This window comes from Hyperolius riggenbachi, chromosome 5 (genome assembly GCF_040937935.1).
Source record: "Hyperolius riggenbachi isolate aHypRig1 chromosome 5, aHypRig1.pri, whole genome shotgun sequence".
Taxonomy (NCBI): Eukaryota; Metazoa; Chordata; class Amphibia; order Anura; family Hyperoliidae; genus Hyperolius; species Hyperolius riggenbachi.
This window is the reverse complement of record NC_090650.1, coordinates 414435627-414459556: the sequence shown is the minus strand read 5'-3', so window position 1 is coordinate 414459556 and position 23930 is coordinate 414435627. Positions and strand designations below refer to the sequence as shown.

General features: G+C 48.0%; 1 protein-coding gene and 1 long non-coding RNA gene across 2 annotated transcripts in view; one reads left to right on the top strand and one right to left on the bottom strand.

Moving 5' to 3' along the window:
* Positions 1-23930, top strand: part of LOC137519167 (uncharacterized) — a 145840-nt gene that overhangs the window by 675 nt on the left and 121235 nt on the right. Inside the window, exon 2 of the long non-coding RNA XR_011020980.1 lies at positions 17191-17309. This is a non-coding gene — a long non-coding RNA (uncharacterized lncRNA). The remainder of the gene's footprint in view (positions 1-17190; positions 17310-23930) is intronic.
* ZHX2 (zinc fingers and homeoboxes 2) overlaps positions 1-23930 on the bottom strand; it is an 81830-nt gene that overhangs the window by 50640 nt on the left and 7260 nt on the right. The window lies entirely within an intron of this gene.

The window sequence follows — 23930 nt, the reverse complement described above, 5'->3', positions numbered from 1 at the left end:
CATGCCACCCCGGCTGGAAAAAACTTCTGGGGAGACCACTGCTGTGTGGGATGGTGGGGACACACTGAGGGGATGCCACATTTTTCTGTACACCCCGTAATTTTAGATTTATAGAGCGCCAAAATCTTTCCAACACGCCAACATCTTCCCTCCCACTCATCGCCCCTACATGACCATATCCACATCCCATCAGCTACGTCGGTATAACCCAGTTTGTTCAAACACTTAATGTATCAGCTTGACCGGTGAGATTGTTTTTTATCTGGTGAAGACACAGTGAAGTGAGAGGAATATGGAAGCTGACATTTATTTCCCTTTAAACAATGCAGATTGCCTGGCCACTCTGCATGCAGCAGCGTTTCTGACTAAAGTTTGACTGGATTAGCTGTGTGCTTGTTTCAGATGTGCGATTCAGATACTACTGCAGCCAAAGGCCAGCAGTCCGGCCAGGCAACTGGTGTTTAAAAAGGAAATAAATATGGCAGCTACCATTTCCCTCTCAGTTCGAGTGTCCTTTAAAGGAAATGTCCGAGCTGTTGGGAAAAAAAAAATGACATTTACTTACCCGGGGCTTCCTCCAACCCCTTACAGCCGGTGGCCCGCAGTCCCCTCAGTTCGCGATGGCGACCGCGCCAGGTCGGGATCTTCTGCGCCTCTGCAAGAGCCGATCCACGTCACTTCCACATGGAGTGTACTGCGCAGGCAGCAGAAGATGGCGAGCTGGTGAGGTTGCCATCGCGAACGGAGGGGACCGCGTGCCACCGGCTGGAAGGGGAGCTGCTGCGAGGGACATGTCGGCTGCAAAGGGCTGGAGGAAGCCCCGGGTAAGTAGATGTCGGTTTTTTAAACAGCTCGGACATTTCCTTTAAAGAGACTCCATAACAAAAATTGCATCCTGTTTTTTTATCATCCTACAAGTTCAAAAAGCTATTCTAATGTGTTCTGGCTTACTGCAGCACTTTATACTATCACGGTCTCTGTAATAAATCAATGTATCTTTCCCCTGTCAGACTTGTAGGCCTGTGTCTGGAAGGCTGCCAAGTTCTTCAGTGTTGTGGTTCTGCTATGAACTCACCCTTCCAGGCCCCTCTATTCACACTGCCTGTGTGTTATTTAGGATTAGAGCAGCTTCTCTCTTCTCGCTTATCTTTTACAAGCTGGATAAATCGTCCTCTGAGCTGGCTGGGCTTTCACATACTGAAGAATTACAGACAAGGGCAAAGCTGTTTGCAGGAAGAAACAAGCATCCTGAAACTTCAGTGCATGGGGGAAAGAAACACACAAATGATCTCTTGAGATTCAAAAGGAAGGGTGTATACAGCCTGCTTGTATATGGATGTATTTTCTATGTGTGGACATACTGTACATCAACCTACTTCCTGTTTTGGTGGCCATTTTGTTTGTTTATAAACAAACTTTTAAAAACTGTTTTGAACCACTTTTAATGCGGCGAGGAGCGGCGAAATTGTGACAGACGGTAATAGGAGATGTCCCCTAACGCACTGGTATGTTTACTTTTGTGCGATTTTAACAATACAGATTCTCTTTAAGCACATGAACACTTTTAAAAACAAAAAATGGCAACTACCATATTTTTATTTTGACAAGCTCCCTTTAAATCTCATCTCCCCAATACGCCTTAGTCGGGAGAATGATTTACGGAGCTCAGATATCAAGAGTGAGCAAACACGGCACATACCACAGAATCGCCGCAGGCGTAGAGGAATGTACCAAAGGCTCCCGCTTATTCATCCTCTCTCTCATCCCCTCGCTAAAAATATACTTGCAGCCCCCGTGCACCATGGGAAGAGATTCGCTATTCCGGCGGCACACTGCATCGCTCTGAGACTTTCATGTGTTTAATGTACTTCATGATCTGAGGAACTGTAGTGAAAGACAACAATGAATAAAATGACCCACTGTTTACAATATTAATTTATAGATTTAGTCAGCGTTTGCCCATTGTAAAAAAAAAAAAATCTCTCCCCGATTTACATTCTGAAATTTAAAGGGGAACTTCAGCCTAAACAAACATACTGTCATCAAGTTACATTAGTTATGTTAATTATAATAGATAGGTTATATCATCTCTCACCCACCCTGTTTTAAAAGAACAGGCAAAAGTTTGTGATTCATGGGGGCAGCCATCTTTTTGGTTGAAAGGAGGTGACAAGGAGCAGGAGACACAGTTCCAACTATCCTGTGTCCTCATTACCCCTCCCAGCTGCACACGTTAGGCTTCAAATGTCAAATTCAAAATGTAAAATAAAAAAAATTGCACCAAAACAGCAGAACGAGAACAAAATCAGAAATCCCATCATGCTTTGCACAGCATCAGGGGGAAAAAGCCCGGGCAGTTTTCTTCTGTGCAGCTAAAAATGAGGCTTGTATAAGAGAAACAAAGTTCTGATGCTGTGAAACTTAAAGAAACACAAAGCCTTTCCAGTGCTGCTGAGTCGATTTTTAGTCCGGAGGTTCACTTTAACACAGTTCTGCCAGGTGATCTGTGCGGAATGTTCATTACTGAGAATTCTATGCACAGAGGGAGATGCTGCTTGCTTAGCAGTTGGGAAAAAAGCTATTATTTCCCACAAGCAATGAGGTTCACAGACAGGAACCTCTCAGGACCATGGTCATGACGTCACACTGTGGGAGGGATTTCATCACAATATCAGCCATACAGACCCCCTGATGACCTATTAAAAAGGTAAACATTTCTCATGGGAAAGGGGGTATCAGCTAGTGATTGGGATGAAGTTCTATCTTTGGTTACAGCTCCTCTTTAAATTGCGCATAACACGACATATAAACTTGAAACGCTGGCCTATCTCTTCAACAAACTCAACAAAACCACCCTCAGCTTCTGAGGTAACAAACTGGTGTATATATTTATGCATTCAGGGGAAAAAAAACAACCTATATGGCTGGAGGGAAAAGGCCAGCCAGTCAGCGGGTTTAATAAGTAAACAGGGAGGATTCAGCCCAGTAATCTGACAGAGACTCCTCGCGCTGCACAGGAAGTCAGTTGACCATTGAACTGCGCTCTCATGCAGTGAATGCCAGGAAGGTCCCACATGATGAATCCGCTCCCTGCCAGAGGAGGCTGCACGGCCATATGCTGCTGCGGCTTCCATTTAGGCTGTGGAAAAATACTGATGAAACTCTTGCTCACCCCCCCCCCCCTTTCTCCTCAGCGAACGCCATTCTCAGCTTCCCGATCAGTGCGGCTTTTCAGCGTGACCGTCACCAGCGCTAAGCCCTGACTGGGAATTCTTGCCAGATACAAGCTGCGGTTCTTTTGCAAGAGTTTTTTTTTTTTTTTGCTCATGCAGAGCGGCAGCCATCGTGCCTCCTCAAACCAACGAATACAATTAACGAAGGTGTTTACCATACGCTTTTTTCTATTAATACAAAATGGAAATTTCTAATTATTGCAAAAAAAAACAAAAACGGATCCTTTTTCATTGGTTCCCTCTTTAGCAGGAACAGCTGTCATGGGACCGTGGACAATGCGGCCACTTGAAGTGTGGGGGACTTAAAGTGATAGTTCTCCCTCAGGCCGGGGCCCACTGGGAGTGATTCTGTAACGTTCACCGTTTAGGGCACAAGCCCGCTAGCAGCGTTATGCATTTTTGAAGGACCAATATCGCGAAAAAAGTAGGCAGTAAAAATCTGACAGAACCGACAGGTTTTGGGCCAGTCCATCTCCTCGTGGGGGATTCTCAGGGTTTTCTTGGTTTTCAACAGCATTTCCTCAACAGCAGTTGCAAAGTCTGACAAAATAGTGTGCCGTTCAGGAAATGCAGTTGAAAACAAAGAAAACCCAGAGAATCCCCCATGTGGAAATGGACTGGCCCAAAACCTGTCAGTTCTGTCATTTTAACTGCCTACTTTTTTTTCGCAATAGTGGACCTTTAAAACGCTCTCCTATTCAGTTGAATGTGACTCAGCACACGGCTTTTTGGTGCTCACCACACCCTGCGTAACGCCGAAGCTTGGCGTGGCTACAGCAGTAATGCTATATTTCGCGGCCTATGCATGGGTAATTTGGGGATAAGGCGTTTGCCAGACCCCAAATTACTTCTCTCTGAGTTGCGACTAACCCGAATTTGCAGCAGGGTGAGCAGTCATTCAGCTCAGCCAGCACCAAAACGCCCCGCATGCGCATAAACTATTTTGAAAAATTGCTGCGATTTTACCGCAATTCCAATTCAAGTGAATGGCAGAGTGTTTTCAAAAAGAAAAAAAAAAACGCTGTTTGACCCTTACAGGCTTTCTGCTAAGCGTCAAACAAGTGGAACCCTAATCTGGGCGGTCCCACTCGCAACGCTGCCATTGCAAATCGCTGCATGCGGCATTTTCAGCCCAATCCCAGAGCGATGGCATCAGTGGTCGCAGAGCTACATCAGGATCCCTACGGCAAACACAGGCGCTTCGCCATTTACCGCAAAACGCTTGTACTGGCTTCCTAGCCTCAGTGGAAAAAAAATCACTAGACAGTGACTATAGTGAAAATAACAGCTAATAACATTGTTGTTTACAATAATCATTTATAGTTTATTTAGTCAGTGTTTGCCCATTGTAAAATCATCCCTCTCCCCGTTTTACATTCTGAGATTTATCACTGGTGGTGACCATTCTTTAGTCCTGCCAGGTGATCTGTACGGAATGTTCCGTACGGAGTTCTATGCAGAGGGATACATTGCTTACTTGGCAGTTGGAAAGCAACGAGGTTCACAGACAGCAAACTGTCAGGACCATGGTACTGACATCACACTGTGGGAGGGGTTTCAACACAATATCAGCCATACAGACCCCCGCGATGAGCCATTCAAGAAAAAGGTCAAGATTTCTTCTGGGAAAGGGGGTATCAGCTACTGATTGGAATAAAGTTAAATCCAAGTTCCTCTTTAAGCTCACCCATCAACTCTATAAAAAGGTATTTAGTAAAGAAAAAAAACAAAAAAAAAAAAACACGACACCGTCAAAACTAGCTAAATATGGTGGCCAGCCTATTGAGGATGGCCAGTCTCCACTTAAAGCGGATCCGAGATGAAAAACTAACTATAACAAGTAACTGGTCTATATATCTTATCTAAAGTTTAGATAGTTTACACAGCAAATCTAGCTGCAAACAGCTTTAATAGAATATGATTATTTCTTCCTGTGATACAATGACAGCAGCCATGTTGTTTGTAAACATTACACAGAGGCAAGCTTATCTGCATCTTGAGCAAAAAAAACCAATTCCCCTCCTCCTCCGAAATTTCTGGCTAGTAATACCTCCCCCTCTTCCTGCCCAGACTGAGCTCCCATGAGCCCTTGCTACTGTCTGAAAGTGCCTTGGCTATCTGAAAACCTGTGGGTGTGGCTTGTTTAGTTTATAGGGAATTAGAGTATTAAAACAAAAAAGTATTTGACTTGAGGAATGCCCTATAAACAAATAGGAAAGGAACACAATTATGCAATGAGTAAAAGTTCATCTCGGATCCACTTTAAACGTCCCCCTGGGAGTATTCAGGGGGCGGGGGGAGTGGAGTTCGGCCACGCCCCACTTTCAGGAGACTGTCCTCAGTTCGGCGCACAAGGCTTTAGGTGCCACGCTTGTTTTTTGAGAGGATAAGGGGGCGGCTCACAAACGGACTGTGATGTCACCACTGGCAGAGAAGGAACTCATCCCACACAAGCAAGCAGAGCCAGGCTTACTCCACATCCATGGGAATGTCTTCACAACAGATGCTACCCTCTGGCCGAGCCAAGAATCCCAGGGAAGAAGTGAACCACACAGACCAGCAGTCCACAGCAGAGGTCTCACTCACACAGTCGTCACTGTCACAGCAATTTAAAGTGGACCTGAACTCCTGCACAGGACAGAAGGAAAACAGAGAAATGCGCCCTGTATGTATTTAGAGAGTTTAGCCCGTCTAATTCCCCCCTCATCTGTGACTAATCACAAGTGTAATTTAATGTCTCAGCTGTCTCACCTGGCTGCCTTGGCAGAGCAGCTAATTGGTAAACAAAGGAGGTTAACCCTATGCCTGCTTCCACGAAAGCAGGAAGTAGACACTGCAGATCTATTGTAGGATTTCTATCAGCCATAACAATAAAAAAAATTCTCAAAAAAGATTATGCTGTTGCTTATCGTTTACAGTAGCGAGAAAGTCCTGAATTCAGGTCCACTTTAAGAATTTTTTTTCCCTTTTCCAAGAAATACAACCCTGCTGGCTGGTTTGCTTGCTAGGAACAGTAGTTCTCCTCCAGGTTTGAGACTTATGCAGCTTGCGTAGGGCTGGAGAAGGTGATCCGTTTGCCATCTAACCAGTTTGGTCAGTGGAAGCCACCAGTTTCCAGGAGGTCTCGTCAAGCAGGACTTGCTCTTGCGTCACCTCCTGTAGCCCCGCCATACAAATATAAACATCCACCAGTCCCGCTCACAATTCATATAGACACAGCCTCTAGCCGACGAGGGTTAATATTATTTCTCTGTCTCAATAAACATTCGTCGGCCCTCCAATTTCCCCCTAATCAGCACTTGTGTACAAACAACCCGCTATATAGCCAAACGGCCAATCAAGGCAGGCGGTGTCTCCTCCGCGCAAATTGCTTTTCATAAAGCCACTCGCAGCCGATGACTGAGGAAATTGTTTAACAGATTATAGGATCCAGCCACGGGCAATTCACAGTTTACATAATAATAAAGATACACTTCACATACAATCTGCTGGATTGTCATAACAAACGCTACTTCCTGTTCTGAGGATGCAGAGGATGACACGCTAATCGGGACGCAAATCTCAATGTACAAAAGACAAAGACCACCCCTTATATAACCAAACTTCCGCACTGGGAATAGCCGACTACAGGAAGCACCCAGAGGAAGAGGATGGGTGGCGATATACCGTATTTAAAAGGGAAGGTTCAGGGACACCTTGCAAAAAATAAAAATCGATATCCACTTACCTGGGGCTTCCTCCAGCCCGTGGCAGGCAGGAGGTGCCCTCGCCACCGCTCCAGAGGCTTCCGGTCGTCTTCGGTGGCCGACCTGGCCAGGCCGGCTGCCAGGTCGGGCTCTTCTGCGCTCCAAGGCCCGGCACTTCTGCGTCCCACGCCGGCGCGCTGACGTCATTGGACGTCCGCCGGGCTGTACTGCGCAGGCGCAGTAGTTCTGCGCCTGCGCAGTACAGCCCGGCGGACGTCCGATGACGTCAGCGCGCCTGGCCAGGTCGGCAACCGAAGACGACCGGAAGCCTCTGGAGCGGCGACGAGGGCACCTCCTGCCTGCCACGGGCTGGAGGAAGCCCCAGGTAAGTGGATATCGATTTTTATTTTTTGCAAGGTGTCCCTGAACCTTCCCTTTAAAATATTAGTGACCTTAGCCAGTTTAAACACGGGCTAGGTCTGTCCCCGCCGCCACCTGTCTGCGCGCGTGCCCCCGCCGCGCCCCATGGCTGCCCTGCTCCTGTCCGAGGCTGTCCCTGCCGCACATGAATGGTAGCGCAAACGCAGGGACACACACTGACATGGGACGCAGAGACACGGGGGTTTTATTAGGTAGGATAAGATGCATTTTTTTCCCCTCGACCTAAGGGGAAAAAAAAAAAAAAAAAAAAAAAAAAAGGGGAGAAAGTCACCATCATATTCCAAACACAGAGGGTCCCCGACTTACAAACGCCCGCAGATACGGATTGCCGACCCACGACGATGGGGGAATATCCCTGTATTGTCCCCGTGTCCACCTCTGCTTCCCCCACGGTGTCCCCTGACTAGATATAAGCAGCGGCAGCGGGCACACCTAAACCACCGGAGACCGCGGCCATCAGACACCTCTCCCTCACTGCTCTCCTAGTGCTGGTCACGTGTAATGATGCAATCAGCAGAAGCCGGCACTAGGGGAGCAGTGAGGGAGAGGAGAGGTCTCTGATCACCATGGGAGCTGGTGGATGAGGTGAGCCATGCTGCCCCTGCTTTCATTTATGCAGGGGGAGCGAGGAGGACACATGGGCATCACATTTGGGGGGGGGGTAAAGGAATGCACACATGGGAGGAGGAGGGGGGGGGGGGAGAGGAAGAGGACGTCTACTATGCTCCTGGAACATAGATGCACAAGGTTTAGCAAGAAAAACATGCAGAGATAAATCATACACCACCATCAAGTAATGCACCTTACTTTCCTTTTAAACAATACCAGTTGCCTGGCAGTCCTGCTGATCTATTTGGCTGCTGTAGGGTCTCAATCACACCAGAAACAAACATGCAGCTAATCTTGTCCGATCTGACAATAATGTCAGAAACGCCTGATCTGCTGCATGCTTGTTTAGGGTCTATGGCTAGAAGTATTAGAGGCAGAGGATCAGCAGGATAGCCAGGCAACTGGTATTGCTTAAAGCAGACCAGAGATGTAAAACTAACTATAACAAGTTACTTGTCTATATATCGTATCTATAGTTTAGATGGTTTACACAGCAAATCCAGCTGCAAACAGCTTCAACAGTATATGATTATTTCTTCCTGTGATACAATGAGAGCAGCCATGTTCAGCTTGTAAACATTACACACAGGCAAGCTGATCTGTATCTCCAGCACTCAGCCTGTGAAAACTTCACTCCCCTCTCCTCCTCCTCCCCTCTGCCTCTGAAATCTCTGGCTAGTAACCTCCTCCTCCTCCCCAGACTGATCTCCCATAAGCCCTTGCTACATGGATCTGAGGGCGCCAAGGCACTGGAGAAGCTGTGGGCGAGGCTTGTTTACTTTATAGGGAATTACAGTATTAAAACAAAAAAATTTGGCTTGAGGAATACCCTCTAAATGAGACAAAGTTTCTCAGATCCACTTTAAAAGGAAATAAATATGGCAGCCTCCATATACCTCTCACTTCAGTCGCAGGTTTCCTTTAAACAATCTGGTGACGAAAGATATAAAGAAAGGAGTGAATTCTTAGTGTATTTTCCTCCAGGCTGCCGCTGATCCTCTGCAGGATCGGCTTCACACAGCTCCAATCTGCAGCGTGCCTGGAATGTGATCATCACTGCAGATGCAGCATGTGCTGCCAGGCCAGAGGAAGCCCAGTGCTGTGTTACTGGCACAGAGGTGCGCACTACACACAGGGAATGCATCACACCGCACAGAGAGACTCACTACAGATGCAGCATGTGCTGCCAGGCCGGTGGAGCCCAGCGCTGTTACTAGCACAGAGGTGCGCACTACACACAGGGAATGCATCACACCACACAGAGAGACACTCACTACAGATGCAGCATGTGCTGCCCGGCCGGAGGGAGCCCTGTGCTGTGTTACTGGCACAGAGGTGCGCACTACACACAGGGAATGCATCACACCACACACAGAGAGACACTCACTACAGATGCAGCATGTGCTGCCAGGCCAGAGGAGCCCAGCGCTGTGTTACTGGCACAGAGGTGCGCACTACACACAGGGAAAGCATCACACCACACAGAGAGACACGCACTACAGATGCAGCATGTGCTGCCAGGCCGGAGGGAGCCCAGCGCAGTGTTACTGGCACAGAGGTGTGCACTACACACAGGGAATGCATCACACTACACACACACAGACACTCACTACAGATGCTGCATGTGCTGCCAGGCCGGAGGGAGCCCAGCGCTGTGTTACTGGCACAGAGGTGCGCACTACACACAGGGAATGCATCACACCACACACAGAGAGACACTCACTACAGATGCAGCATGTGCTGCCAGGCCGGAGGAGCCCTGTGCTGTGTTACTGGCACAGAGGTGCGCACTACACACAGGGAATGCATCACACCACACACAGAGAGACACTCACTACAGATGCAGCATGTGCTGCCAGGCCGGTGGAGCGCAGTGCTGTTACTAGCACAGAGGTGCGCACTACACAGGGAATGCATCACACCACACACAGAGAGACACGCACTACAGATGCAGCATGTGCTGCCAGGCCGGTGGAGCCCAGCGCTGTTACTAGCACAGAGGTGCGCACTACACACAGGGAATGCATCACACCACACAGAGAGACACGCACTACAGATGCAGCATGTGCTGCCAGGCCGGAGGAGCCCAGCGCTGTGTTACTGGCACAGAGGTGCGCACTACACACAGGGAATGCATCACACCACACAGAGAGACACGCACTACAGATGCAGCATGTGCTGCCAGGCCGGTGGAGCCCAGCGCTGTTACTAGCACAGAGGTGCGCACTACACAGGGAATGCATCACACCACACAGAGAGACACGCACTACAGATGCAGCATGTGCTGCCAGGCCGGTGGAGCCCAGCGCTGTTACTAGCACAGAGGTGCGCACTACACACAGGGAATGCATCACACCACACAGAGAGACACGCACTACAGATGCAGCATGTGCTGCCAGGCCGGTGGAGCCCAGCGCTGTTACTAGCACAGAGGTGCGCACTACACAGGGAATGCATCACACCACACACAGAGAGACACTCACTACAGATGCAGCATGTGCTGCCAGGCCAGAGGAGCCCAGCGCTGTGTTACTGGCACAGAGGTGCGCACTACACACAGGGAATGCATCACACCACACAGAGAGACACGCACTACAGATGCAGCATGTGCTGCCAAGGCGGAGGGAGCCCAGCGCTGTTACTAGCACAGAGGTGCGCACTACACAGGGAATGCATCACACCACACAGAGAGACACGCACTACAGATGCAGCATGTGCTCCCAGGCCGGTGGAGCCCAGCGCTGTTACTAGCACAGAGGTGTGCACTACACAGGGAATGCATCACACCACACACAGAGAGACACTCACTACAGATGCAGCATGTGCTGCCAGGCCAGAGGAGCCCAGCGCTGTGTTACTGGCACAGAGGTGCGCACTACACACAGGGAATGCATCACACCACACAGAGAGACACGCACTACAGATGCAGCATGTGCTGCCAGGCCGGAGGGAGCCCAGCGCAGTGTTACTGGCACAGAGGTGTGCACTACACACAGGGAATGCATCACACTACACACACACAGACACTCACTACAGATGCAGCATGTGCTGCTAGGCCAGAGGAGCCCAGCGCTGTGTTACTGGCACAGAGGTGCGCACTACACACAGGGAATGCATCACACCACACAGAGAGACACGCACTACAGATGCAGCATGTGCTGCCAGGCCGGAGGGAGCCCAGCGCAGTGTTACTGGCACAGAGGTGTGCACTACACACAGGGAATGCATCACACTACACACACACAGACACTCACTACAGATGCTGCATGTGCTGCCAGGCCGGAGGGAGCCCAGCGCTGTGTTACTGGCACAGAGGTGCGCACTACACACAGGGAATGCATCACACCACACACACAGAGACACTCACTACAGATGCAGCATGTGCTGCCAGGCCAGAGGGAGCCCAGCGCTGTGTTACTGGCAGAGAGGTGCACACTACACACAGGGAATACATCACACCACACACAGAGACACTCACTACAGATGCAGCATGTGCTGCCAGGCCAGAGGGAGCCCAGCGCTGTGTTACTGGCACAGAGGTGCGCACTGCACACAGGGAATGCATCACACCACACACAGAGACACTCACTACAGATGCAGCATGTGCTGCCAGGCCGGAGGAGCCCAGCGCTGTGTTACTGGCACAGAGGTGCGCACTACACACAGGGAATGCATCACACCACACACAGAGAGACACTCACTACAGATGCAGCATGTGCTGCCAGGCCGGAGGAGCCCAGCGCTGTGTTACTGGCACAGAGGTGCGCACTACACACAGGGAATGCATCACACCACACACAGAGAGACACTCACTACAGATGCAGCATGTGCTGCCAGGCCGGAGGAGCCCAGCGCTGTGTTACTGGCACAGAGGTGCGCACTACACACAGGGAATGCATCACACCACACACAGAGAGACACTCACTACAGATGCTGCATGTGCTGCCAGGCCGGAGGGAGCCCAGCGCTGTGTTACTGGCACAGAGGTGCGCACTACACACAGGGAATGCATCACACCACACACAGAGACACTCACTACAGATGCAGCATGTGCTGCCAGGCCGGAGGAGCCCAGCGCTGTGTTACTGGCACAGAGGTGCGCACTACACACAGGGAATGCATCACACCACACACAGACACTCACTACAGATGCAGCATGTGCTGCCAGGCCAGAGGGAGCCCAGCGCTGTTACTGGCACAGAGGTGTGCACTACACACAGGGAATGCATCACACCACACACAGACACTCACTACAGATACAGCATGTGCTGCCAGGCCGGAGGGAGCCCAGCGCTGTTACCGGCACAGAAGTGCACACTACACACAGGTAATGCATCACACCACACACAGAGAGACACTCACTACAGATGCAGCATGTGCTGCCAGGCCGGTGGAGCCCAGCGCTGTTACTGGCACAGAGGTGCGCACTACACACAGGGAATGCATCACACCACACACAGAGAGACACTCACTACAGACGCAGCATGTGCTGCCAGGCCGGAGGAGCCCAGCGCTGTTACTGGCACAGAGGTGCGCACTACACACAGGGAATGCATCACACCACACACAGAGAGACACTCACTACAGATGCAGCATGTGCTGCCAGGCCGGAGGAGCCCAGCGCTGTGTTACTGGCACAGAGGTGCGCACTACACACAGGGAATGCATCACACCACACACAGAGAGACACTCACTACAGATGCAGCATGTGCTGCCAGGCCAGAGGGAGCCCAGCGCTGTTACTGGCACAGAGGTGCGCACTACACACAGCATACAGCGGAGGCATCACAACAAAGAAACACTGGCTGCTAAAGATGCGGATCTCACAGGACAGCCTTCAGACACTTCCTCTCTGCTCTATAAGATAAGCAACAGCATAATCTTTTTTTTTAAAAAACATTTCTTTGTTAGAGATGATACAAATCCTGCAATAAATCTGCAGTGTGCCTACTTCCTACTTTCATTGAAGCAGACATAGCGTTAAAGGACCACTATTGCGAAAAAGTAGGCAGTTGAAATCTGACAGAACCAACAGGTCCAGTCCATCTCCTCATGGGGGATTCTCAGGGTTTTCTTTGTTTTCAACAGCATTTTCTGAACTGCAGTTTAACTGCCAAAAATAGTAAGATACCAGCCAGCTTTCCCTACTCACTTGCACACTATTTTGTCAGACTTTGCAAGTGCTGTTCAGGAAATGCTTTTGAAAACAAAGAAAACCCTGAGAATCCCCCATGAGGAGATGGACTGGACCTGTTGGTTCTGTCAGATTTCAACTGCCTACTTTTTCGCAATAGCGGTCCTTTAACAGCTTGTGTTTGATCTCTCAGCTGGCTGCCTTGACAGAGCAGCTAGTTTAAATTACACTTGTGATTAGTCGGCTAAACTCGCTAAATACATGCAGGGTGCATTTCTCTGTTTTCCTTCTGTCATGTGCAAGAGTTCCGGTCCACTAACTTTCTAAGGCATATAATATGGCAGCCATCCCATCCCTCCCTCTGAATCTGTTAACCAGCCCTGGAATCGTCACACAGACTGCGGGCCGGGCGCACCGGAGTGAAGGAAGCCTCACTCGGCTACAGTGTGAAAGGGTATTAATTTAAATTAACAGGTTTTCAACTGAGATTCGGTTTCCATGGAGCCAGACGGCATGGTAACGGCATTATCAGCGCGCCGTTTTTTAATAGGCTTCACGCAAACACTCGCTCAGCCCCGTCCCCAGCCAGCGGGGGAGCCTCACGAGGGGGGGGGGGGGGGGGGGAGAATTTATAAATAACTGGTGCCAAGTCAAGGACGATGAAAGGCAGGAGGAGTTGCCCCTAGCAACCGGCACTCCCGGTCCTCTGCTGCATCGAGTTGTCGGATGAAACCTGACCGGTTGCCATGGCGACTAAAACTTTTCCTCCGGTTTCTTTCAATCTGCAGTTTTTTAAACCAAATGAGTTTTAAAAGCAAATTTCTGACACAATCAGGACATAAGAAGGCTGAAAGGAACACATAACCGAACGGCACTGCTCAGTCACAACGGTACGGCCAGAGATATAGGCCAACGAAGTCACACACTGCCTTAAATGAATTCATGTCTTTCCTGAGGCGTGGAAGAAATATTGCATGCCCCCAGTTACATGTGAAACAATTCATTTCAGAGCCCTAGAAATACAGATCCTTTTGACATGCAGTTTTCACGGAAAGTTAAAGAGAAACTCCGACCAAGAATTGAACTTCATCCCAATCAGTAGCCGATACCCCCTTTCCCATGAGAAATCTATTCCTTTTCACAAACAGACCATCAGGGGGCTCTGTATGACTGATATTGTGGTGAAACCCCTCCCACAAGAAACTCTAGTACCTACTCCTGGCAGTTTCCTGTCTGTGAACCTTGCTGCATTGTGGGAAATAGCTGTTTACAGATGTTTCCAACTGCCAAAAAAACCTTGCAGCAGCTGCATCACCTGCCAACAGTAAAAATGTCACCATGTAATAAATGTCAGCATGTAAATCAGGGATTTAAAGGGGTTCTTTCGTGAAAAAAATAGGCAGTTAAAGTGGACCCAAATTAAAAATACAAGATTTCAGAAATAAAACCTATTTTCTAAATTATAATAAATAGCAGCCTTTTTTCAGCTGCATGATGACAAATATAAAATATTTTACATTTATTGGTGGAACCCCTCCCTTTTTTTCAAATTGCCGGGATTTTTCCGGCAAACTGGTGGAGTAGGTGGTGTCCAGCAAAGGAGGAATTGCTAATGGCTGCCCCAGTATAACCCTAGTTATGCAAAGAGGAGGGTAAAAAGCATGCACTGAAATGCTCATAGGCTTGAAGGAGGATTTATTTATCTTTGTATGTGTCAGAGTGGTGCAACTAAATATTTTTAATTAAAAAAAAAAGTTTGGTTTGGGTCCGCTTTAAATGTGACAGATGACAGGTTTTGGGCAAGTCCATCTTTTTAAGGGGGATTCTCAGGGCTTTCTTTGTTTTTAACAGCATTTCCTGAACAGTTTAACTGCCAAAATAGTAACATACCAGCCGGCCTCCCTAATCACTTGCACACTATTATGTTAGATTTTGCAACTGTTGTTCAGGAAATGTTGTTGTTGAAAACAAAGAAAGCCCTGAGAATCCCCCTTAAAAAGATGGACTGGCTCAAAACCTGTCATCTGTCACATTTTTTAACTGCCTACTTTTTTCGCGAAAGAACCCCTTTAAAAGATTTTACTATGGGCAAACACTGACAAAATCATTTATACATAATTATTGTAAAAATGAAGCACTTTTTTATTACATTATTTTCACTGGAGTTCCTCTTTAAAGGACCACTGTTGCAAAAAATGTAGGCAGTTAAAATCTGACAGAACCGACAGGTTTTGGACCATTCCATCTTCTCATGGGGAATTCACAAGGTTTTCTTTGCTGTTCGGCAAATGCTGTTGAAAACAATTTCTAAGTCTGACAAAATAGTGTGCAAGTGAATGGAGAGGCTGGCTGGTATCTTACTATTTTGGCAGATAAACTGATGTTCAGGCAATGCTGTTAAAAACATAGTAAACCCTGAGAATCCCCCATGAGGATATGGACTGGCTCAAAACCTGTCTGTTCTGTTAGATTTTACCTACCTACTTTTTTCGCGATCGTGGTCCTTTACATTTTTTACATTCTTAGCTTCTATTGTGTGGATTTCCTCATGTTCAATTTAAAAACACACAAGTTAAACCTTCACAGCTAAAAAGCCAAGATGACGGAGAAGTTAAATTTTGAAGGAACATTTTCACAGTTTAACAAAACTCAGAACTTCCTCTCTGCTCTAAAAGATAAGCAACAGCATAATTACCTTTAAAGAAAAAACATTTGTAACAGCTCATAAATCCTGCAATAAATCTGCAGTGTGTCTACTTCCTGCTTTCAAGGAAGCATACATAGGGTTAACATCCGGCGATTACAAATTAGCTGCTCTGCTGAGGCAGCCAGCTGACAGCTGAGAGATAAAATTACACTGGTGATTAGTCACAGATGAGGGGGAATTAGACAGGCTAAACTAAATACATACAGGGTACATTTCTCTATGCTTTCTTCTGTCCTGTGCAAGAGTTCAGGTCCACTTTAAGAGGCCGTTAACACTTAACTGATTTTGCGTGCGTCATGCGGGTTTCAATCTTTTCGGTCATTGTACAACTAATGTATGTATTCACAATCTATGTACACACACACACCGTTTATCTCATGAGATATACTCACAAAAGCTTGGTAACGTGTGCCAACAGTACACGTTGGGATTTAGGCAATTTACATAACAAGTTACGCAAATTGCGCAATTTGCCAGATAAAGGCCTCACTTGAATTGCCTGTTTTACACAAGCGCTGCAAGTATTGCATGTACACAAAACAATTACACAATTTACATAACTTGTTACTTGAACTGCATAAATCCCGGACAACTTTATGTGCACTGTCCGCATACGCCAAGTTTATTGTTCTTTTGTGTCACTTCAGCTTTAACTGAGTATATAACTTTTTTTGTTTTAGGTTATTGATGTCCTTTTTAAAGTGGGATAAAACAGTGTCACAACATTCAATAAAAATGTGCTTTCTTACCCATATAGAGTTATTATATTTGTGTTTGTGCTTTTTTGTGCACAATATTGCCTGTTTACAGATTACACATGCTTCTCTGCGTCCCCTCCTTACACTGCTAGGACCCCCATTCCAGCCTCCAACTTAAAGAGTGGGATCGCTCCCCCGCCGCAGTCCTTCGCTGCCTCTGTCCGCCGGTACCGGGTCCCGTCTTTTCGGCCAGTCGACGCAAGCGCAGCGTGCTCCCTCCATACTGCGCAGGTGCATGCGTAAAGCGCCAGAGAGCCCCTGTGCATGTGGAAGGCTGGTCGCTTCCGGCGGAAGTGATGGGACCCGGTACCGGCGATAGAGGCAGCGGACGACGGCGCGTGGGAGCGATCCAGGCTTACGGGGCTGGAGGAAGCCCCAGGTATTATATGAAATCTTTTCCTTTTTTTAATAAGTTTAGTCTCTGGTTCCCTTTAAATGTGGAAGAGGTCTTGGCGTCTCCTCGAAAGGCTATGGAAGTACTCGGGTCTCTGAGTACTTCTAAACACAAGGTCGGCGGGAGATTTAAACGGGGACCCGGCGGTGGAACGAGGGAAAGCAGAGAAGAACTTTCCCTCCTCTTAGGCGAGCGTCTAACTTTTTTTATTTTCTTTGGTTTTAACAGGTTACAGTTGTCCTTTAAAAAAGGTACCGTCCATAAAAGGAGTCTGCTTCACAAGCTGCGTATCAAATCTGAGTAGCTCTTATCAAGACATTTATCCATTTTACAGAGATGCGTAATAGGTAAGTGGCAGTGCTTTATGAAGTTTAATAAAACATCCAGTGAAATCAGGGGTTCACACCATCCAGGGCCCATAGACATAACCCTGTGGTACACAGATGCTAAAATGCAGTTGTGGTACCAGGGCTGTGCAGTCTGTCCAAAAATCATCCTACTCAGTTTATGAAACCACCGACTGACTTAAGGTACCCAAAATTGTTCTGACTCTAAGGTGGCCATATACTTATAGATTTTCAGCAGATTTGACCATCAAATGCCTGTCAGGTTGAATCTGACAGGAATCTGATGTGTGCCACACACTAGGAACAGATTTCCAATAGATTTCAGAATCAAATAGAAAGTCGGAATGCACTATTGGATCCAATCGGACGACCGATCATGCTACAGCCGTTGATTTTGCATACTTAAAGGGAACCAGAGATGTACCCTAGATGAAAAAATGAAAAAAGTTATACATACCTGGGGCTTCCTCCAGCCCCATATGCGCTGATCGATCCCACGCCGCCGTCCTCCGCTGTCTGCTAGAACCGGCTCCCGTCGCTGACGTCATCGGAGCCAGCTACGCAGGAGAAGTGCGCCCTCTACGTATCTCTCCAGCAGCTGCTGCAGTGATACGCAAAGAGCGCACTTCTGCTACAATTAGACTGGCTCCGACTGATAGAAGAGCGGGGAGGGAGCCGGATCTCATAAATGCGAGCAGCTGTGGATGGCGGCGTGGGATCGATCAGCGCGTATGGGGCTGGAGGAAGCCCCGGGTATGTATAAAATCTATTTTTTTCATCTCTGGTTCCCTTTAACAAAATCGGCGGCTGTATCGATCGAAACCCGATCGAACATGAAATAATCGAATCGATCCCACGGATATAGCGGGAAATCACAACGTGTGTACCCAGCATAATTCTTAACAGGGCTGTGGAGTTGATACAGAAATCAGACTCCGACTCCTCAGTTTATTGGAACCACCGACTGACTCCAGGTACCCAAAATTGATCCGACTCCACAGCCCTGGTTGGTACACAGGGATGTCTGCACTGCACTAGGAAGGACTGGCTCCCCGCTGATCAAATCAAAGATAGCTTTATTGGCATGACTAAGCTTCAATACAGGCATTGCCAAAGCGGGGGTAATGGGATGGGGTAGAGGTACAGTAGGTTAGCAGTTTATGGACATTTTTGGGATTACAGTTCCTTTATGCTCCTCAGTCTATGGCATGCAGTACAGTGTGCAGCGATTGTCGCTGTGGATTCCTCCTCTCAGTCTGTGGCACGCTGTGACATAGTGTGCAGCGATTGTCACTGTGTATTTCTCTTCTAGTAGAATGCAGTTTTCTCTCATCCTCTAATGTGTGAAAGTCTGGAAATAGTTCCATCAATTTCTCTGCACTGGATTTACTGGTGCAGACACTTCCTGCACAGGACAGGAATCACCAACACTCTTCCTTCACTTGCAAATCAGGTTGTTGTTATTATAAGTTCACAGAGAAAACAGGAACCCCCACAGCTCAATGCAAACACACACTGATTTACACATGAAGGCCCTGGTGCCATTTGGTACCTTAAGCTACATACACAGGTCGGATTTTTGCAAACGACCCGTCGTTTGGACGTCAAATAGGGTGTGGGTACAGTCTGGCGTTCAGCTGATAAAGGTGCCCATACACTCGTCAGATTGGCAGCAGATAGATAAGAAATGCATCTGATCTATCTGATGCGTTTTTAGAACATTTTTTACCAGGATAGAATTCCAATAGATTTCAGTTTGAAATCTATAGGAATTCTATCTGATGGCATTTTTTTGCCATCAGATTTCCATTAAGGCCAATGCAAACTGATAAGCAATCTCATCAGATCGACCTAAATTTTCCATCCTGCCAGCTCGATGGAAATCCATCGAAATCGGCCATCGATCGGTCGATTGGCCAACCGATTTGCAAACGATCGATCGGTCGGCCAGAAAATCGGCTGAGTGTATGGGCCCCTTTAGACATATTGGAAATTATCTATCTGCCTAGCAATTAAGCATTGTTCTACTCAGCAGGAGATAACCAGAAGACAATGCACCAGGGATGAAGAACCAGTCTCTACCAGTACTTTACAGAAAATCATCTAATTACAAAAAAATCTAACAGAAAAATTTAATTGAAAATTGTATGGTGTGTACTAGGCATTTCAGATTATTTTCTGTAGAGACTGGTCATTATCTCTGGTGCATTGTCTTCTGGTTATCTCCTGCTGAGTAGAACAATGCCTAATTGCTCAGCAGATAGATGGTAAGATAGATAATTTCCAACATGTTGGCAATTATCTGGCAGGTAAAGACCATACATTTTTGTCCGATTTGATCCAATCCGACATGTCAAATCGGGATTCGATTCAATTTGTCATTGAATTGAATCCCGATTGGACATGTCTGATTGATTCGAATCAATGAATTGAACAAAAAAAAAAAATCGTATGGTGTAGAGGGGGCTTCAAGCACTCTACACCATTCAATTCCAGGTGCGATCAATCGAATTCGATTAGAACGATTAAATCAGACATGGCCGATTGATTGTGTGATCGATTTACCTTGAAAAGTAGCCAAAAACTGATCACACGATCGATCGAATCCCGACATGCTGATCGCACGACGGATCAGTCAAAAACAGTCTTATCAGTCTGCCGACAGCTTGTACTTATGTGCAACTGTCGGCAGAAAGACCGACCCGTCGTTTGAAAAAAGTATGGTGTGTGTACGTGCCTTAAAGGCAGGTTCCGGGACGCTGTAAAAAAAAATAAAAAAAAATCCAAATCCACTTACCTGGGGCTTCCTCCAGCCCGTGGCAGGCAGGAGGTGCCCTCGGCACAGATCCGCAGGCTTCCGGTCTCCTCCGGTGGCGCACCCGACGCACCCGACCTGGCCGGCTGCCAGGTCGGGCTCTTTTGCGCTCCAATGTGCGTCTCACTGGTGCGCACTGACGTCATTAGACGTCCTCCGGGCTGTACTGCGCAGGCACAGAACTACTGAGCCTGCGCAGTACAGCCCGGAGGACGTCCGATGACGTCAGCGCGCACCAGTGAGATGCACATTGGAGCGCAAAAGAGCCCGACCTGGCCAGGTCGGGGGCGCCACCGGAGGAGACCAGGAGCCCGCAGAGCCGCGCCGAGGGCACCTCCTGCCTGCCACGGGCTGGAGGAAGCCCCAGGTAAGTGGATTTGGATATTTATTTTTTTCACAGCGTCCCTGAACCTTCCCTTTAAATGTAACCTGGGCGAACCTGATTGTCCCCAGCCACCAGCTAAATCTAGAGAGGAAAAGAAGCAAGTTGTACTGCAGCGGCAAGGACATCTGGCTCACAGAACCTTTGTTCTGTTCAACACTTTGCTGTTTATTTCAATACACAGTTTGCATTCACGCATCACCTAAATTGCTATTCAAATTTGAATTGCTGTGTTTCAGAAGAACAAAAAAAAGAAAAAAAGAAAAAAGAAAAAAAAGGGGGGTAGGGGGGTGGGGGGTTGCATTGTTCCTGTAAGTGTCTAAGTGTCTCCTGCACGATCCAGCCCTTGTAACCCCCCTATTTATTGCTGTTCTGAGCAGGCAGCAGAAGAAATTTAGACACAATTCAGCCGGCTTGGAGATCTGAGAAAGCAGCCGCAGAATGCCAATGTCAATGAATGCACAAATCACACTGCTGGCATCTACCGCCTCCTGTCCCCAGCTGACATCATCAATCAGCGTCGCAGCACCTGGAGACCCACCGTGCTAGCCCATCTCCCCACTAGGCACAGCACTCCCTGTTACCAGGCAACAAAGTTTCAAAACTTTTGAAAATCAACTCCAAATTGTACCTTACACAAAAACGAGACAACCCTTCGATATAACCAGGGTGAGCTCCAACAGACGGGCACATGTAATGGTTTTCTTTACTGGACCCTGAAATGGTGCTGCAGACACCTACGCAATGCTCTGCAACACCAAAGAACAGCTTGCAAAAGTATATGTATAATTTTCCTTAAAGGGCACCTGAAGTGAGATGGATATGGAGGCTGCCATATTTCCCTTTCAAACAATGCACATTGCCTGCCTGTCCTGCTGATTCTCTGCACCACAGACCCTGAAAAAGCAAGCAGCAGATCAGGCGCTTCTGAGGAAAATCTGACTGGTTTAGCTGCTGGCTTGTTTCAGGTGTGTGAGGCAGACACTACTGCAGCCGAAGATCACCAGGGCTGCCAGGCAACTGGTTTTATTTAGAAGGAAATAAATATGGCTGCAACCATATCCCTCATTTCAAATGTCTTTTAAAAAGGACAACGGTTACCAACAATAAAAGCTGGATACTTCCCTGAGGAAAGGCTCTGGATCCTTTAGAGCAGGGGAGTCAAACTCAAGTACAAAATGGACCGAAATTGTACATTGAGACCTAGTCGCGGGCCGACGTCAATGTCTACTGGCCACCTTCCTCCCTTATAAATGTTCCATGGTGTCTAGAGGCGTCTAGCCCCCCTACACAGTTCCCTGGTGTCTAGCGGCCCCCACCCTCCCCTATACAGTTCCCTGGTGTCTAGCGGCCCCCACCCTCCCCTATACAGTTCCCTGGTGTCTAGCGTCCCCCACCCTCCCCTATACAGTTCCCTGGTGTCTAGCGACCCCCACCCTCCCCTATACAGTTCCCTGGTGTCTAGCGGCCCTAACCCTCCCTATACAGTTCCCTGGTGTCTAGCGGCCCTAACCCTCCCCTACACAGTTCCCTGGTGTCTAGCGGCCCTAACCCTCCCCTATACAGTTCCCTGGTGTCTAGCGGCCCTAACCCTTCCCTATACAGTTCCCTGGTGTCTAGCGGCCCTAACCCTCCCCTATACAGTTCCCTGGTGTCTAGCGGCCCCCACCCTCACCTATACAGTTCCCTGGTGTCTAGCGGCCCCCACCCTCCCCTATACAGTTCCCTGGTGTCTAGCGGCCCCCACTCTCCCCTATACAGTTCCCTGGTGTCTAGCGGCCCCCACTCTCCCCTATACAGTTCCCTGGTGTCTAGCGGCCCTAACCCTCCCCTAAACAGTTCCCTGGTGTCTAGGCGGAAATAGCCGATCTCCGTTGGGTCCGCTCTACTACGCAGGCAACTTGCGCCTGCGCAGTAGAGCGGCCCGATGGAGATCGGCTATTTCCGCCTATCTCCGTGGGAAGAGCGGATACTGCGCCTGCGCTGGAGCCGGGGAGGTAAATATTTACAGCGCCGCCGCTCCGGGAGGATTTTCTCCGCCACCGTAGGACCGAGGAGGATGGGGGGGGGGAAGCCTCTATAGAATCCGGAGACTTCCCCCACCCGAGGTGAGTACCCCCAGGGGAGGTTTTTTTTCGTTACAGATTTTCTTTAAAGCAAAATATTACTTTGTTACAGCTGATACAAATCCTGCAACAAATCTGCAGTGTGTCTACTTCCTGCTTTCATGGAAGCAGACATAGGGTTAACATCCTGTGTTTACAAATTAGCTGCTCTGCCAAGGCAGCCAGCTGAGAGAACTAATTGCAGTTGTGATTACTCAGATATGAGAGGGAATTAGACAGGCTAAACTCTACAGGGTGCATTTCTATAAGTTTTCCTTCTGTCCTGTGCAAGAGTTTAGGTCCACTTTAAAGAACTGGTCGATCGGCCTGGCAGATTTTTTTTCACTGATACAATCATAACTGGTTTCGATTTCTGGACTCTTTAATTGGAAGTCTAAAAGACCTATTTTTTTTGCTCCCGCACTGCACACTATTGCCACAGCTCCTCACCTCTCAGCTAGGCAGCTCACACATCCTGTTCAGTGACAGGTTCCCTTCAAGCAGCTCACGAGATTTTCTAACCACAGAGCGACTTGGCAGAACGCAGGCCTGAGTCATCGCCACCGCGGTTGTCATCGCAGCGTTAGTCACCACTGCCAGGCTTAATCCTTTAAAGGAGAACTCCTTGTGGTGTCTCTGGATAAGGCGTTCAGTAACAACATGCGTAACGTATACAGATTTATAAAGGACAAAAGACCTGAAAGGGATATAAAGGCTGACATATTTCCTTTTAAATAATACCAGTTGCCTGGCAGTCCTGCTGATCCTCCGCCTCTAATAGTCTAAAAAGATACTCAACAGCATAATAACCTTTAAAGAAAAACATTTCCAAGTTACAACGGATACAATTTCTGCCATATGTGTGTCTACTTCCTGCTTTCATGGAAGCAGACATGGGGTTAACATTCTGTGTTTACAAATTAGCAGCTCTGCCATGGCAGAGGAGATTCCTGAGCTGACAGAGATCAAATTACAGCTTGTAATTAGTCACAGATGAGGGAGAATTAGACGGGGCAAATGCTCTAAATACATACAGGGTGCATTACTTTCTGTTTTCCTTCTGTCCTGTTCAGGTCCATTTAGAAGTCCCCTACAGAGGTTTTCAACACTAGTTTCTCTAGTTACTCATTCTATATGAATGAGTTGGGAGATAGACCAGTGACGCAGCTTCAAAGTCTTACAGTCGAGGCCGCTTTTTACGCTATTCGCGGCAATGCGATACATTGTGTGTCTGATATCATCCATGTGTTGCCATTCACTGTGGAATCGTAATACCAACATATGCGATTAAAGTGCGATTTCCATTCATTGCACTGCCG